Raw genomic sequence first — 14,889 nt, 5'->3', positions numbered from 1 at the left:
ATCTGGCTAGTGCAAGAGGTAATTTTACCTTGGGATAATGGTTCCCCGTTTAACCCACAAATCTCAATTTCCGATGCCAAGGGTACTAAGGGAACAGAGTGTTTCAGGGCGAATTGGCGGTCCATAAAAACCCCGTCGGCCCCACTGTCCACAAAGGCCTCAGTCTTGACAGTTTGACCGAGGATCTTCAAGGTCACCGGAATGATAAAAGTCTTCTTGGGAAATTCTGACTTCTGGCCTGACAGGATATTTCCCATCACCCTCAGGCCCTGAAGTTTTCCGGCTTTTCTGGGCATGATACTACCACATGACCTTTATTCCCACAGTACAAACACAACCCCTGCTGTCTCCTCCGCGTCTTCTCACGCGAGGAGAGGCGGGTAGCCCCAATCTGCATAGGCTCCTCAGAAAATTCCTCAGAGTCTGAGGTTCCCTTGGGAAGGAAGGAAATCTCAGTCTCCCTTTCAAGCCTACGCTCTCTCAGCCGTCTATCCACCCGGATGGATAACTGCATGAGCTGATCCAAGCTATCAGGCAAGGGATATTGTACCAGTTGGTCCTTTATCTGGTTAGAAAGACCTCTTCGGTACTGGTGTCTCAGGGCTGGGTCATTCCACTGGGTATCATGGGCCAACCTCCGAAACTCCGTACAGTAAACCTCAACTGGCCTTCGCCCTTGCTTAAGGATCGAAATCTGAGCCTCGGCTGAGGCCGTCTTGTCAGGGTCATCATACAACATGCCCAGTGCCGTAAAAAAAGCATCAACACTTTTAAGCGACGGACAGTCAGGCTGCAACCCATATGCCCAGACCTGTGGGTCTCCTTGTAGCAAGGAAATCACTATGCCCACCCGCTGAATCTCCGACCCAGAAGACTGAGGCCTAAGTCGGAAGTATAGCTTGCAGCTCTCCTTGAAACAAAAGAACTGCGAGCGATCTCCAGAAAAACGATCCGGGAGATTTACTTTCGGCTCCTTAACCCCTGCAGGTGCTGCTGCTGCGGGAGCTCCGCCAGCAGCCTGGGAGGTGTGCATTTTAATGGACAAATCATTAAATTGTCGAGTCAGGACCTGCACCTGATCGACCACCTGTTGCAACGTATTTTGAGGGGTATGCTCCATATTCCCACAAAATTTCAACAGGAGTATTAGGCTGCTGAATATGTTATGCACACCAGTGCCAGCAGGAAAGTACTGGTGTCAGAACTGTTATGCATTCCAGTGTCTGCAGGAATGTACTGGTGTTTGAACTGTTATGCAAAACAGATGGACTCACAGACAAACTGGGGGATATGACATAACGTACACAGAAGGTGATAGGGTAACAAAATACACACAAAGTGAACAGAGAAGCCCAGAGGCTAAGGAACTGGGTATCTCCCTTGTATTAGAACTGCTAAGATGGAAAAAGCAAGATGTTGTGTTTTAATACGTAGAGAACCCGAAATGCTGTTGCTAAGGGCAACAGCAAAACCCTAAAGGGTTACCAACGGGTGTGGCAGTAAACTCCTTGGTCAGAGATGGAATGATAGACACAAGGAGAATCTCCACAATCCTAATTCTCACTTGCAGTGCACAGGTTTTAGCTTACTGCCACTAAACTGACCCCTGACACCTAGCACAGTGAGACAGGATTAGACAGGCAAGTCTTAGAATACAGCCGCAAACTTGCTAAGTTCACAGAGTAGTAACAGAACCCCAGCAAGCTAAACGACTGACTCCAGTCTTACTGCTAGGTCTGGATTGGCAGAGTGTAATACCAAATTCCCAGGCCTACTTGCAGTAAGCAACAAACAAATACAAAGCTACACAGTACTGGCTAACTTTCATGAACTGACTAACCAACAAAGATTCAGCAGCATCTGCTTACACTGAAAAGAGGCCTTATAAAGCAGGTGCTGTCCACGCCCCACTCAGACCTCACAGACTGTGAGCACAAAAACCAGCACCGGATCCCCTGCCGTGCACAGAGCCTATAACCACTGCACAGCAAAAGACCCGAACCGGAGTATCAGCTGCGCTCAGGTTACTCCACTAGCACTTGTCTCCCGGTTGCCATGACGACGTGGCAGCAGAGGGCAGGAGACCCTAACAAATTGGAAGTGAAACTGTTGGAATACATTAGTATTTTAAAATACTATCAGATAATTGAACTAAGCACTTTTAAAGAACCTGAGAAAACAGGCTCATCCAGGATATGAACCTGGGACCTTTTGCACCCGAAGCAAGAATCATACACCCTGACCAACAAGCCACTAGCCAAATAATTTCTTATTCAGTTTTTAACATTTTTAAAGTAAAACTCTAATTATTTAAGAAAAAATGCAAATAACTGGAGAAAACACACAATTTCATTTAATGAAGATGAAACATTTTAAAAATAACATAACAACTTAAAACAAAAAATGTGTATGTAGCATTGCAAAAATAATAACTTAAGGTTACTTGTTATCCAAGTATGTATATTAGAAATGTGCAGTGCCAATATTTAGAGGTCCCAATAGAGTTTGGACTTTTTTTGATAGTTGGAACCTAAGACTTGTCACATACTGTGTGCAACTCAAGCATGCAGACCCAGAAGAAAGACAAAATAAACACCTGCAATTTATTGTTGATCTTTTTGTTAGTCATAATGATACTATTCTTTTAAGCCACTCAGGGTTATTTAGAAAAAAGAAAGGTAAGAGAAAAACCTGTAATTTCATTTTGACAGTTTTTTGTTTGTCAAAATTAGACTTTTAAGCCACTCAAGGTTACTTAGACAAAATGGAATCTATAGTTTACCTAATATACCACCAAATGGTTGACATTTTACTAAGTATGCATAAGTATATACCTTTAAAAGATGGGCTCATCCGGGATTTGTACCGGGGATCTCTCGCACCCTAAGCAAGAATCAACGAGCCCACTGTGCATGTCTTTTTTATGTATATTAATGAAATTGTAAGTAAAACTGTTTGTATACATTAGTGAGTATTTTAAAATGCTATTAAATACTATCAGATATTAAGGACTTTAAAAGTACATGAAGAGATGGGCTTGTCCGGGATTTGAACCCAGGACCTCTCGCACCCGAAGCGAGAATCATACCCCTAGACCAACGAGCCATCTGCCTAAGGTCTTCTCATTCAGATTTTACCATTTTTAAAGTAAAACTCAAATTATTTAATAAAAAAATGCAATAAGCTGGAAAAAAAGATGTTACATTTTAAAAATACCATAACTATTTAAAAAAATTATTTGTAGCATAGCTAAAATGTTTCCTTAAGGTCAATTTTTGGTCCAAGTATGCATATTTGGAAATTTCAGTGCCAAGATTTATGGGTTCCTATAGAGTTTTAACTTTTCTAATAGCTGGAACCTAAGACTTGTCTCATACTGTGTGCAACTTAAGCATACAGACCAAGAAGAAAGAAAAAAACAAAAACCTGCAATTAATTGTTGACCTTTTTGTTTGTCAAAAAGAGACTATTCTTTTAAGCCACTCATTGTTTCTTAGAAAAAAGCAAGGTAAGAGAAAAACCTGTAATTTCATTTTGACTGTTTTTTATTTGTCAAAATGAGACTTCTTTGAAGCCACTCAAAGTTACTTAGACAAAATGGAATCTACAGTTTACCCAATATACCACCAAATGGTTGACAGTTTACTAAATATGCATAAGTATATACTTTTTTTTATGGATTGGCAAAAGAAAAATTCACTTGATGCTTTTGACTCAGGCAATTGACATCAATCAGATAATGGAACCATGGTATTTAAAAGAACCTGAGAAGATGGGCTCGTCTGCGATTTAATCCTAGGACCTCTCGCACCCTAAGCGAGAATCATACCCCTATACCAACGAGCCTACTGTTCATGTATTTTCATGTATACTAATGAAATTGGAAGTGAAACTGTTGGAATACATTAGTATTTTAAAATACTATCAGACAATTGAACTAAGCACTTTTAAAGAACCTGAGAAAACAGGCTCATCCAGGATATGAACCTGGGACCTTTTGCACCCGAAGCAAGAATTATACACCCTGACCAACAAGCCACTAGCCAAATAATTTCTTATTCAGTTTTTAACATTTTTAAAGTAAAACTCTAATTATTTAAGAAAAAATGCAAATAACTAGAGAAAACACACAATTTCATTTAATGAAGATGAAACATTTTAAAAATAACATAACAACTTAAAACAAAAAATGTGTATGTAGCATTGCAAAAATAATAACTTAAGGTTACTTGTTATCCAAGTATGTATATTAGAAATGTGCAGTGCCAATATTTAGAGGTCCCAATAGAGTTTGGACTTTTTTTGATAGTTGGAACCTAAGACTTGTCACATACTGTGTGCAACTCAAGCATGCAGACCCAGAAGAAAAACAAAATAAACACCAGCAATTTATTGTTGATCTTTTTGTTAGTCATAATGATACTATTCTTTTAAGCCACTCAGGGTTATTTAGAAAAAAGAAAGGTAAGAGAAAAACCTGTAATTTCATTTTGACAGTTTTTTGTTTGTCAAAATTAGACTTTTAAGCCACTCAAGGTTACTTAGACAAAATGGAATCTATAGTTTACCCAATATACCACCAAATGGTTGACATTTTACTAAGTATGCATAAGTATATACCTTTAAAAGATGGGCTCATCCGGGATTTGTACCGGGGATCTCTCGCACCCTAAGCAAGAATCAACGAGCCCACTGTGCATGTCTTTTTTATGTATATTAATGAAATTGTAAGTAAAACTGTTTGTATACATTAGTGAGTATTTTAAAATGCTATTAAATACTATCAGATATTAAAAGTACATGAAGAGATGGGCTCATCCAGGATTTGAACCCGGGACCTCTCGCACCCGAAGCGAGAATCATACCCCTAGACCAACGAGCCATCTGCCTAAGGTCTTCTCATTCAGATTTTACCATTTTTAAAGTAAAACTCAAATTATTTAATAAAAAAAGGCAATAAGCTGGAAAAAAAGATGTTACATTTTAAAAATACCATAACTATTTAAAAAAATTATTTGTAGCATAGCTAAAATGTTTCCTTAAGGTCAATTTTTGGTCCAAGTATGCATATTTGGAAATTTCAGTGCCAAGATTTATGGGTTCCTATAGAGTTTTAACTTTTCTAATAGCTGGAACCTAAGACTTGTCTCATACTGTGTGCAACTTAAGCATACAGACCAAGAAGAAAGAAAAAAACAAAAACCTGCAATTAATTGTTGACCTTTTTGTTTGTCAAAAAGAGACTATTCTTTTAAGCCACTCATTGTTTCTTAGAAAAAAGCAAGGTAAGAGAAAAACCTGTAATTTCATTTTGACTGTTTTTTATTTGTCAAAATGAGACTTCTTTGAAGCCACTCAAAGTTACTTAGACAAAATGGAATCTACAGTTTACCCAATATACCACCAAATGGTTGACAGTTTACTAAATATGCATAAGTATATACTTTTTTTTATGGATTGGCAAAAGAAAAATTCACTTGATGCTTTTGACTCAGGCAATTGACATCAATCAGATAATGGAACCATGGTATTTAAAAGAACCTGAGAAGATGGGCTCGTCTGCGATTTAATCCCAGGACCTCTCGCACCCTAAGCGAGAATCATACCCCTATACCAACGAGCCTACTGTTCATGTATTTTCATGTATACTAATGAAATTGGAAGTGAAACTGTTGGAATACATTAGTATTTTAAAATACTATCAGATAATTGAACTAAGCACTTTTAAAGAACCTGAAAAAACAGGCTCATCCAGGATATGAACCTGGGACCTTTAGCACCCGAAGCAAGAATCATACACTCTTACCAACAAGCCACTAGCCAAATAATTTCTTATTCAGTTTTTAACATTTTTAAAGTAAAACTCTAATTATTTAAGAAAAAATGCAAATAACTGGAGAAACCAACAATTTCATTTAATGAAGATGAAACATTTTAAAAATAACATAACAACTTAAAACAAAAAATGTGTATGTAGCATTGCAAAAATAATAACTTAAGGTTACTTGTTATCCAAGTATGTATATTAGAAATGTGCAGTGCCAATATTTAGAGGTCCCAATAGAGTTTGGACTTTTTTTGATAGTTGGAACCTAAGACTTGTCACATACTGTGTGCAACTCAAGCATGCAGACCCAGAAGAAAAACAAAACAAACACCTGCAATTTATTGTTGATCTTTTTGTTAGTCATAATGATACTATTCTTTTAAGCCACTCAGGGTTATTTAGAAAAAAGAAAGGTAAGAGAAAAACCTGTAATTTCATTTTGACAGTTTTTTGTTTGTCAAAATTAGACTTTTAAGCCACTCAAGGTTACTTAGACAAAATGGAATCTATAGTTTACCTAATATACCACCAAATGGTTGACATTTTACTAAGTATGCATAAGTATATACCTTTAAAAGATGGGCTCATCCGGGATTTGTACCGGGGATCTCTCGCACCCTAAGCAAGAATCAACGAGCCCACTGTGCATGTCTTTTTTATGTATATTAATGAAATTGTAAGTAAAACTGTTTGTATACATTAGTGAGTATTTTAAAATGCTATTAAATACTATCAGATATTAAAAGTACATGAAGAGATGGGCTCGTCAGGGATTTGAACCCGGGACCTCTCGCACCCGAAGCGAGAATCATACCCCTAGACCAACGAGCCATCTGCCTAAGGTCTTCTCATTCAGATTTTACCATTTTTAAAGTCAAACTCAAATTATTTAATAAAAAAATGCAATAAGCTGGAAAAAAAGATGTTACATTTTAAAAATACCATAACTATTTAAAAAAATTATTTATAGCATAGCTAAAATGTTTCCTTAAGGTCAATTTTTGGTCCAAGTATGCATATTTGGAAATTTCAGTGCCAAGATTTATGGGTTCCTATAGAGTTTTAACTTTTCTAATAGCTGGAACCTAAGACTTGTCTAATACTGTGTGCAACTTAAGCATACAGACCAAGAAGAAAGAAAAAAACAAAAACCTGCAATTAATTGTTGACCTTTTTGTTTGTCAAAAAGAGACTATTCTTTTAAGCCACTCATTGTTTCTTAGAAAAAAGCAAGGTAAGAGAAAAACCTGTAATTTCATTTTGACTGTTTTTTATTTGTCAAAATGAGACTTCTTTGAAGCCACTCAAAGTTACTTAGACAAAATGGAATCTACAGTTTACCCAATATACCACCAAATGGTTGACAGTTTACTAAATATGCATAAGTATATACTTTTTTTTATGGATTGGCAAAAGAAAAATTCACTTGATGCTTTTGACTCAGGCAATTGACATCAATCAGATAATGGAACCATGGTATTTAAAAGAACCTGAGAAGATGGGCTCGTCTGCGATTTAATCCTAGGACCTCTCGCACCCTAAGCGAGAATCATACCCCTATACCAACGAGCCTACTGTTCATGTATTTTCATGTATACTAATGAAATTGGAAGTGAAACTGTTGGAATACATTAGTATTTTAAAATACTATCAGATAATTGAACTAAGCACTTTTAAAGAACCTGAGAAAACAGGCTCATCCAGGATATGAACCTGGGACCTTTTGCACCCGAAGCAAGAATTATACACCCTGACCAACAAGCCACTAGCCAAATAATTTCTTATTCAGTTTTTAACATTTTTAAAGTAAAACTCTAATTATTTAAGAAAAAATGCAAATAACTAGAGAAAACACACAATTTCATTTAATGAAGATGAAACATTTTAAAAATAACATAACAACTTAAAACAAAAAATGTGTATGTAGCATTGCAAAAATAATAACTTAAGGTTACTTGTTATCCAAGTATGTATATTAGAAATGTGCAGTGCCAATATTTAGAGGTCCCAATAGAGTTTGGACTTTTTTTGATAGTTGGAACCTAAGACTTGTCACATACTGTGTGCAACTCAAGCATGCAGACCCAGAAGAAAGACAAAATAAACACCTGCAATTTATTGTTGATCTTTTTGTTAGTCATAATGATACTATTCTTTTAAGCCACTCAGGGTTATTTAGAAAAAAGAAAGGTAAGAGAAAAACCTGTAATTTCATTTTGACAGTTTTTTGTTTGTCAAAATTAGACTTTTAAGCCACTCAAGGTTACTTAGACAAAATGGAATCTATAGTTTACCTAATATACCACCAAATGGTTGACATTTTACTAAGTATGCATAAGTATATACCTTTAAAAGATGGGCTCATCCGGGATTTGTACCGGGGATCTCTCGCACCCTAAGCAAGAATCAACGAGCCCACTGTGCATGTCTTTTTTATGTATATTAATGAAATTGTAAGTAAAACTGTTTGTATACATTAGTGAGTATTTTAAAATGCTATTAAATACTATCAGATATTAAAAGTACATGAAGAGATGGGCTCGTCCGGGATTTGAACCCTGGACCTCTCGCACCCGAAGCGAGAATCATACCCCTAGACCAACGAGCCATCTGCCTAAGGTCTTCTCATTCAGATTTTACCATTTTTAAAGTAAAACTCAAATTATTTAATAAAAAAATGCAATAAGCTGGAAAAAAAGATGTTACATTTTAAAAATACCGTAACTATTTAAAAAAATTATTTGTAGCATAGCTAAAATGTTTCCTTAAGGTCAATTTTTGGTCCAAGTATGCATATTTGGAAATTTCAGTGCCAAGATTTATGGGTTCCTATAGAGTTTTAACTTTTCTAATAGCTGGAAACTAAGACTTGTCTCATACTGTGTGCAACTTAAGCATACAGACCAAGAAGAAATAAAAAAACAAAAACCTGCAATTAATTGTTGACCTTTTTGTTTGTCAAAAAGAGACTATTCTTTTAAGCCACTCATTGTTTCTTAGAAAAAAGCAAGGTAAGAGAAAAACCTGTAATTTCATTTTGATTGTTTTTTATTTGTCAAAATGAGACTTCTTTGAAGCCACTCAAAGTTACTTAGACAAAATGGAATCTACAGTTTACCCAATATACCACCAAATGGTTGACAGTTTACTAAATATGCATAAGTATATACTTTTTTTTATGGATTGGCAAAAGAAAAATTCACTTGATGCTTTTGACTCAGGCAATTGACATCAATCAGATAATGGAACCATGGTATTTAAAAGAACCTGAGAAGATGGGCTCGTCTGCGATTTAATCCCAGGACCTCTCGCACCCTAAGCGAGAATCATACCCCTATACCAACGAGCCTACTGTTCATGTATTTTCAAGTATACTAATGAAATTGGAAGTGAAACTGTTGGAATACATTAGTATTTTAAAATACTATCAGATAATTGAACTAAGCACTTTTAAAGAACCTGAGAAAACAGGCTCATCCAGGATATGAACCTGGGACCTTTAGCACCCGAAGCAAGAATCATACACCCTGACCAACAAGCCACTAGCCAAATAATTTCTTATTCAGTTTTTAACATTTTTAAAGTAAAACTCTAATTATTTAAGAAAAAATGCAAATAACTGGAGAAACCAACAATTTCATTTAATGAAGATGAAACATTTTAAAAATAACATAACAACTTAAAACAAAAAATGTGTATGTAGCATTGCAAAAATAATAACTTAAGGTTACTTGTTATCCAAGTATGTATATTAGAAATGTGCAGTTGCAATATTTAGAGGTCCCAATAGAGTTTGGACTTTTTTTGATAGTTGGAACCTAAAACTTGTCACATACTGTGTGCAACTCAAGCATGCAGACCCAGAAGAAAGACAAAATAAACACCTGCAATTTATTGTTGATCTTTTTGTTAGTCATAATGATACTATTCTTTTAAGCAACTCAGGGTTATTTAGAAAAAAGAAAGGTAAGAGAAAAACCTGTAATTTCATTTTGACAGTTTTTTGTTTGTCAAAATTAGACTTTTAAGCCACTCAAGGTTACTTAGACAAAATGGAATCTATAGTTTACCTAATATACCACCAAATGGTTGACATTTTACTAAGTATGCATAAGTATATACCTTTAAAAGATGGGCTCATACGGGATTTGTACCGGGGATCTCTCGCACCCTAAGCAAGAATCAACGAGCCCACTGTGCATGTCTTTTTTATGTATATTAATGAAATTGTAAGTAAAACTGTTTGTATACATTAGTGAGTATTTTAAAATGCTATTAAATACTATCAGATATTAAAAGTACATTTAGAGATGGGCTTGTCCGGGATTTGAACCCGGGACCGCTCGCACCCGAAGCGAGAATCATACCCCTAGACCAACGAGCCATCTGCCTAACGTCTTCTCATTCAGATTTTACCATTTTTAAAGTAAAACTCAAATTATTTAATAAAAAAATGCAATAAGCTGGAAAAAAAGATGTTACATTTTAAAAATACCATAACTATTTAAAAAAATTATTTGTAGCATAGCTAAAATGTTTCCTTAAGGTCAATTTTTGGTCCAAGCATGCATATTTGGAAATTTCAGTGCCAAGATTTATGGGTTCCTATAGAGTTTTAACTTTTCTAATAGCTGGAACCTAAGACTTGTCTCATACTGTGTGCAACTTAAGCATACAGACCAAGAAGAAAGAAAAAAACAAAAACCTGCAATTAATTGTTGACCTTTTTGTTTGTCAAAAAGAGACTATTCTTTTAAGCCACTCATTGTTTCTTAGAAAAAAGCAAGGTAAGAGAAAAACCTGTAATTTCATTTTGACTGTTTTTTATTTGTCAAAATGAGACTTCTTTGAAGCCACTCAAAGTTACTTAGACAAAATGGAATCTACAGTTTACCCAATATACCACCAAATGGTTGACAGTTTACTAAATATGCATAAGTATATACTTTTTTTTATGGATTGGCAAAAGAAAAATTCACTTGATGCTTTTGACTCAGGCAATTGACATCAATCAGATAATGGAACCATGGTATTTAAAAGAACCTGAGAAGATGGGCTCGTCTGCGATTTAATCCCAGGACCTCTCGCACCCTAAGAGAGAATCATACCCCTATACCAACGAGCCTACTGTTCATGTATTTTCATGTATACTAATGAAATTGGAAGTGAAACTGTTGGAATACATTAGTATTTTAAAATACTATCAGATAATTGAACTAAGCACTTTTAAAGAACCTGAGAAAACAGGCTCATCCAGGATATGAACCTGGGACCTTTAGCACCCGAAGCAAGAATCATACACCCTGACCAACAAGCCACTAGCCAAATAATTTCTTATTCAGTTTTTAACATTTTTAAAGTAAAACTCTAATTATTTAAGAAAAAATGCAAATAACTGGAGAAACCAACAATTTCATTTAATGAAGATGAAACATTTTAAAAATAACATAACAACTTAAAACAAAAAATGTGTATGTAGCATTGCAAAAATAATAACTTAAGGTTACTTGTTATCCAAGTATGTATATTAGAAATGTGCAGTGCCAATATTTAGAGGTCCCAATAGAGTTTGGACTTTTTTTGATAGTTGGAACCTAAGACTTGTCACATACTGTGTGCAACTCAAGCATGCAGACCCAGAAGAAAAACAAAACAAACACCTGCAATTTATTGTTGATCTTTTTGTTAGTCATAATGATACTATTCTTTTAAGCCACTCAGGGTTATTTAGAAAAAAGAAAGGTAAGAGAAAAACCTGTAATTTCATTTTGACAGTTTTTTGTTTGTCAAAATTAGACTTTTAAGCCACTCAAGGTTACTTAGACAAAATGGAATCTATAGTTTACCTAATATACCACCAAATGGTTGACATTTTACTAAGTATGCATAAGTATATACCTTTAAAAGATGGGCTCATCCGGGATTTGTACCGGGGATCTCTCGCACCCTAAGCAAGAATCAACGAGCCCACTGTGCATGTCTTTTTTATGTATATTAATGAAATTGTAAGTAAAACTGTTTGTATACATTAGTGAGTATTTTAAAATGCTATTAAATACTATCAGATATTAAAAGTACATGAAGAGATGGGCTCGTCTGGGATTTGAACCCGGGACCTCTCGCACTCGAAGCGAGAATCATACCCCTAGACCAACGAGCCATCTGCCTAAGGTCTTCTCATTCAGATTTTACCATTTTTAAAGTCAAACTCAAATTATTTAATAAAAAAATGCAATAAGCTGGAAAAAAAGATGTTACATTTTAAAAATACCATAACTATTTAAAAAAATTATTTATAGCATAGCTAAAATGTTTCCTTAAGGTCAATTTTTGGTCCAAGTATGCATATTTGGAAATTTCAGTGCCAAGATTTATGGGTTCCTATAGAGTTTTAACTTTTCTAATAGCTGGAACCTAAGACTTGTCTCATACTGTGTGCAACTTAAGCATACAGACCAAGAAGAAAGAAAAAAACAAAAACCTGCAATTAATTGTTGACCTTTTTGTTTGTCAAAAAGAGACTATTCTTTTAAGACACTCATTGTTTCTTAGAAAAAAGCAAGGTAAGAGAAAAACCTGTAATTTCATTTTGACTGTTTTTTATTTGTCAAAGTGAGACTTCTTTGAAGCCACTCAAAGTTACTTAGACAAAATGGAATCTACAGTTTACCCAATATACCACCAAATGGTTGACAGTTTACTAAATATGCATAAGTATATACTTTTTTTTATGGATTGGCAAAAGAAAAATTCACTTGATGCTTTTGACTCAGGCAATTGACATCAATCAGATAATGGAACCATGGTATTTAAAAGAACCTGAGAAGATGGGCTCGTCTGCGATTTAATCCCAGGACCTCTCGCACCCTAAGCGAGAATCATACCCCTATACCAACGAGCCTACTGTTCATGTATTTTCATGTATACTAATGAAATTGGAAGTGAAACTGTTGGAATACATTAGTATTTTAAAATACTATCAGATAATTGAACTAAGCACTTTTAAAGAACCTGAGAAAACAGGCTCATCCAGGATATGAACCTGGGACCTTTAGCACCCGAAGCAAGAATCATACACCCTGACCAACAAGCCACTAGCCAAATAATTTCTTATTCAGTTTTTAACATTTTTAAAGTAAAACTCTAATTATTTAAGAAAAAATGCAAATAACTGGAGAAACCAACAATTTCATTTAATGAAGATGAAACATTTTAAAAATAACATAACAACTTAAAACAAAAAATGTGTATGTAGCATTGCAAAAATAATAACTTAAGGTTACTTGTTATCCAAGTATGTATATTAGAAATGTGCAGTGCCAATATTTAGAGGTCCCAATAGAGTTTGGACTTTTTTTGATAGTTGGAACCTAAGACTTGTCACATACTGTGTGCAACTCAAGCATGCAGACCCAGAAGAAAAACAAAATAAACACCTGCAATTTATTGTTGATCTTTTTGTTAGTCATAATGATACTATTCTTTTAAGTAACTCAGGGTTATTTAGAAAAAAGAAAGGTAAGAGAAAAACCTGTAATTTCATTTTGACAGTTTTTTGTTTGTCAAAATTAGACTTTTAAGCCACTCAAGGTTACTTAGACAAAATGGAATCTATAGTTTACCTAATATACCACCAAATGGTTGACATTTTACTAAGTATGCATAAGTATATACCTTTAAAAGATGGGCTCATCCGGGATTTGTACCGGGGATCTCTCGCACCCTAAGCAAGAATCAACGAGCCCACTGTGCATGTCTTTTTTATGTATATTAATGAAATTGTAAGTAAAACTGTTTGTATACATTAGTGAGTATTTTAAAATGCTATTAAATACTATCAGATATTAAAAGTACATGAAGAGATGGGCTTGTCCGGGATTTGAACCCGGGACCGCTCGCACCCGAAGCGAGAATCATACCCCTAGACCAACGAGCCATCTGCCTAACGTCTTCTCATTCAGATTTTACCATTTTTAAAGTAAAACTCAAATTATTTAATAAAAAAAATGCAATAAGCTGGAAAAAAAGATGTTACATTTTAAAAATACCATAACTATTTAAAAAAATTATTTGTAGCATAGCTAAAATGTTTCCTTAAGGTCAATTTTTGGTCCAAGTATGCATATTTGGAAATTTCAGTGCCAAGATTTATGGGTTCCTATAGAGTTTTAACTTTTCTAATAGCTGGAACCTAAGAGTTGTCTCATACTGTGTGCAACTTAAGCATACAGACCAAGAAGAAAGAAAAAAACAAAAACCTGCAATTAATTGTTGACCTTTTTGTTTGTCAAAAAGAGACTATTCTTTTAAGCCACTCATTGTTTCTTAGAAAAAAGCAAGGTAAGAGAAAAACCTGTAATTTCATTTTGACTGTTTTTTATTTGTCAAAATGAGACTTCTTTGAAGCCACTCAAAGTTACTTAGACAAAATGGAATCTACAGTTTACCCAATATACCACCAAATGGTTGACAGTTTACTAAATATGCATAAGTATATACTTTTTTTTATGGATTGGCAAAAGAAAAATTCACTTGATGCTTTTGACTCAGGCAATTGACATCAATCAGATAATGGAACCATGGTATTTAAAAGAACCTGAGAAGATGGGCTCGTCTGCGATTTAATCCCAGGACCTCTCGCACCCTAAGCGAGAATCATACCCCTATACCAACGAGCCTACTGTTCATGTATTTTCATGTATACTAATGAAATTGGAAGTGAAACTGTTGGAATACATTAGTATTTTAAAATACTATCAGATAATTGAACTAAGCACTTTTAAAGAACCTGAGAAAACAGGCTCATCCAGGATATGAACCTGGGACCTTTAGCACCCGAAGCAAGAATCATACACCCTGACCAACAAGCCACTAGCCAAATAATTTCTTATTCAGTTTTTAACATTTTTAAAGTAAAACTCTAATTATTTAAGAAAAAATGCAAATAACTGGAGAAACCAACAATTTCATTTAATGAAGATGAAACATTTTAAAAATAACATAACAACTTAAAACAAAAAATGTGTATGTAGCATTGCAAAAATAATAACTTAAGGTTACTT

The 14,889-nt window shown here is 34.7% G+C and overlaps 7 non-coding genes across 7 annotated transcripts; all 7 read right to left on the bottom strand.

Annotated features, from left to right (window-relative positions):
• Positions 1-3,033: 3,033 nt before the first annotated feature.
• TRNAP-CGG (transfer RNA proline (anticodon CGG)) lies at positions 3,034-3,105 on the bottom strand. Its single transcript has one exon. It is a non-coding gene; the product is annotated as a tRNA-Pro (tRNA).
• Positions 3,106-4,810: 1,705 nt separating this feature from the next.
• TRNAP-CGG (transfer RNA proline (anticodon CGG)) lies at positions 4,811-4,882 on the bottom strand. Its single transcript has one exon. It is a non-coding gene; the product is annotated as a tRNA-Pro (tRNA).
• Positions 4,883-6,586: 1,704 nt separating this feature from the next.
• TRNAP-CGG (transfer RNA proline (anticodon CGG)) lies at positions 6,587-6,658 on the bottom strand. The gene has a single exon. It is a non-coding gene; the product is annotated as a tRNA-Pro (tRNA).
• Positions 6,659-8,363: 1,705 nt separating this feature from the next.
• Positions 8,364-8,435, bottom strand: TRNAP-CGG (transfer RNA proline (anticodon CGG)). The gene has a single exon. It is a non-coding gene; the product is annotated as a tRNA-Pro (tRNA).
• A 1,704-nt stretch (positions 8,436-10,139) lies between these two features.
• On the bottom strand, positions 10,140-10,211 carry TRNAP-CGG (transfer RNA proline (anticodon CGG)). Its single transcript has one exon. It is a non-coding gene; the product is annotated as a tRNA-Pro (tRNA).
• Positions 10,212-11,915: 1,704 nt separating this feature from the next.
• On the bottom strand, positions 11,916-11,987 carry TRNAS-CGA (transfer RNA serine (anticodon CGA)). Its single transcript has one exon. It is a non-coding gene; the product is annotated as a tRNA-Ser (tRNA).
• A 1,704-nt stretch (positions 11,988-13,691) lies between these two features.
• Positions 13,692-13,763, bottom strand: TRNAP-CGG (transfer RNA proline (anticodon CGG)). Its single transcript has one exon. It is a non-coding gene; the product is annotated as a tRNA-Pro (tRNA).
• Between the last annotated feature and the right edge of the window lie 1,126 nt (positions 13,764-14,889).

The sequence above is a fragment of the Pseudophryne corroboree genome, chromosome 3, assembly GCF_028390025.1.
Source record: "Pseudophryne corroboree isolate aPseCor3 chromosome 3, aPseCor3.hap2, whole genome shotgun sequence".
NCBI lineage: Eukaryota > Metazoa > Chordata > Amphibia > Anura > Myobatrachidae > Pseudophryne > Pseudophryne corroboree.
Note: the sequence above shows the minus strand (reverse complement) of the source record. Positions and strands in the feature narration are given on the sequence as shown.